Source organism: Aplysia californica, unplaced genomic scaffold (assembly GCF_000002075.1).
Source record: "Aplysia californica isolate F4 #8 unplaced genomic scaffold, AplCal3.0 scaffold00906, whole genome shotgun sequence".
NCBI lineage: Eukaryota > Metazoa > Mollusca > Gastropoda > Aplysiida > Aplysiidae > Aplysia > Aplysia californica.
In genome coordinates, this window is record NW_004798176.1 from 171,630 (window position 1) to 174,674 (window position 3,045).

Sequence of the window (3,045 nt, forward strand, 5' to 3'; positions counted from 1 at the left end):
TCAGACAGACAGACAGACAGACAGACAGACAGACAGACAGACAGACAGATGAAAAGACAGACAGACAGACAGACAAAGAGAGAGAGAGAACAAAGGTAGTAAGGTAGGTCGGTATTTTATCCGGTGTCAAAATCCATGATCACACATCACAGACAGCAGCATAGATCTACAACAGTTTTTACAGGCACGCGAGACTTCCGTGAAATGAGCATAAATTATAAATGGCACGCATATTAATGACAAAAACAACAAAAACATTTAAATACCGTTTTGTTCTGTTGTGCCCAGTGTCTCCATGATAAAACAGTAGTACAGGATGCGATAAAGTGCCAGTCATTATAAATTATACACTGTATTTTTAGACTCTTTAACCATTTCAACCTTTGCTGCAAAGTCGAAGCCGGCTGTCCATCAGTGTATAGTATTAGTACGGCTCTTTTCGTCTATGCAGACGGTCAATTTAGCTTAAGATGGTCTCAAGGTTGTCTTCATGCAGCTTCTGTCATGGCTAACATCAGTGTATAAGGGTGAAAACATCCACACTGTACTAAAACTTGCTTCTTGTACCCCGAAAGCTCAAATTACGACCTGAAGCGGATGCGAGCACCGTAAAACATAAACGATAGAGATCTGTTTACAAAACCGAAAGTGAACGGTCGTAATAATGCTATTTAATGTTGGTAATCAACCCGTTAGACAGAAGAAGCAGCAGTTTTATAACCCTGACTGGTGCAATTTATAGAATTGTCAGTGTGACAGTTTGCGACGATTTTTTTTTTTTATTACATTTTTATTTCATTGTACTTTATCTCTAGAATCTAGATCAAATTAAATTAAATTAGATGTAATTCAATTTAATTTAATTTAGTTTAATGTAATTTAATTTTATTTTACTTTAATCTATTTTTAAATGTTTGTTTTGTTTGTGGCTACTACTACTAGATATCTACATATTTGTGAGACAGCGTGGTGGAATCAGGCTCTCGTCAAATTTTGAGCATGTAGAGTTATTGGTATCATCGTAAAGCTTGTTCATTTGTCTTTATTTGGATGGGGAAAATATCCATTTATCTTGAAAATAAGTCGAGATATTTGCGAAAGAAGAAGGAGGTGGGGGTCACCTGTTTTCAGATGTAAACTTACGGAGAAAATGGCGGCCAAAAAATAGTTACTTCCTTAGCTTAAGAGTTCGTGGTAACTGAACATTTACATTTTGTGTGCCTTTAATCAACGTTTTTAAGAAAAAAACCCACGCAGAAATTCATTCTTTAATGGGCATGAAATGTGTTCAGCCCAAAAACAAAAATTTTATAAAAATCCACAAACCTACGGAAAAATGCAAGTTTGTTCACTTTGATTATTTTGACGAGAGCCTGATTCCACCACGCTGCCTCACATATAGACTCGTGAAAAAACGGTAGGCTATCCGAGAAAACTGTTCTAGTAGTTTTTGCATGTTTTGTTTTTTCTTACTAGTAGTTTTACGGCACTTGAACACAGTTATGTCATAATTATTATCAGTACCGAAGATTAGAGGTGTTACAAGTAAGAGTAGGCTAGGCCTACCCAACGCAAACGGGAGGAGAGATCAGGACGTTAGATGTTTGGTAGGAAAAAAGGAGCGTAGTAGTAGTAGTAGTAGTAGTAGTAGTAGTAGTAGTAGTAGTAGTAGTAGTATAAATAGCAGTAGCAGTAGTTGTTGTTGTGGTTGTTGTCTCTGAGGCAGCTGTGGTGGATGTTGCTGTAGTCACCACCAGCTGTAGGTGTCAGTAATTTCAGTCGACGCGACGGCGGACATTTTCCAAATTCCCACCCACTCACAGTAACTTCACGCAAGTTGAAGACATTGCACTTTTTTCTATCTTAGAATTACAATGTTCTATCAGTCATTTTGGCCACTTTTGAGTTACTAAAAATCATGAGGTCAGAACAGAAAACAGTGTTCTAGATCTATCTGCTCTATCAAAATCGTAAGATTATTCGAAGTGGTTAGATCTATCAAGATATTCAAAGAATGGCATTCGAAAATGTCATGAAACCCAAAGGTTTTTACAGTCAAATTTCTCAAAACTTAGCACTGATCAGATAAACCCTCTCTGATAGAACTTTCGTAATTCTATTCTAGGGTAGAGCCACTCTAGCAATCGTGCATTCATTCCACGTTCACAACATTTTTCAGATCTAGATCTAGATCAAAATTCTAGAATCTAGATATATCTAGATCTAGAATTATTCTAAACTATTAACTCAAATAACATTATTTATCTTATTCCATTCCCATTTCACTTGCATGCCTGTGGAAATGATTACGGAAATTTCTAATCGTGTTAAAAACTTTGGAATAATATTTTACCTCACTCCCGAGTCGGAAAGAAAGGAGAGACAGGATGGGCTAGCCTAGCCTACCGTACGGCAAGCCGAATTTTTGCTGTTTTCAGAAGTTTTAAGACGATGGTGTTAGATACCCTTTATCAATTATCATTTTTCCACAAATAGGCTACAGATGATTCAAAATCGCGGCATTATAAAAAAAAATCAAGCAAACGAACAGATGATTTGATATGTAAATAACGATTCCTGATTACTTAACGAAACGTTGACGGTAAGGTCTGTTCTGATGATTAACTAACAGATCTACTTAAGTCGTGCGTGTGTGTTATGCAAGTTTCCATTTAAAACTTGAGAAGATTTAGGCCCGTTCGCCATAGTAAGAAGTAGACAGATGTAAATCTAGACATGTACACGGCCAAAATAAATCTTTTTCAGAAGGCAGTTTTAGTTTCGCGCATATTTAGGCAGGTTCACTGAGACAGACAGTAAGTCTAGATCTAAAAGTATGCTGAGGCGAACATAGATGTACTCGTGTGTGTGTGTGTGTGTGCGTGTGTGTGTGTGGAGCCAGTTTTGAACACATTAGGACCGGTTCTGTACTGTGTAAGAGGGGGGAGGTGAACATGTATGCATACACAGGGCGAACACACACACACACACACACACACACACACACACACACACACACACACATACACACACACACACACACAC

General features: G+C 37.6%; 1 long non-coding RNA gene across 1 annotated transcript in view; it reads right to left on the bottom strand.

Moving 5' to 3' along the window:
• The window catches only part of LOC101853587, a 63,071-nt gene that overhangs the window by 59,121 nt on the left and 905 nt on the right, over positions 1–3,045 (bottom strand). The window lies entirely within an intron of this gene.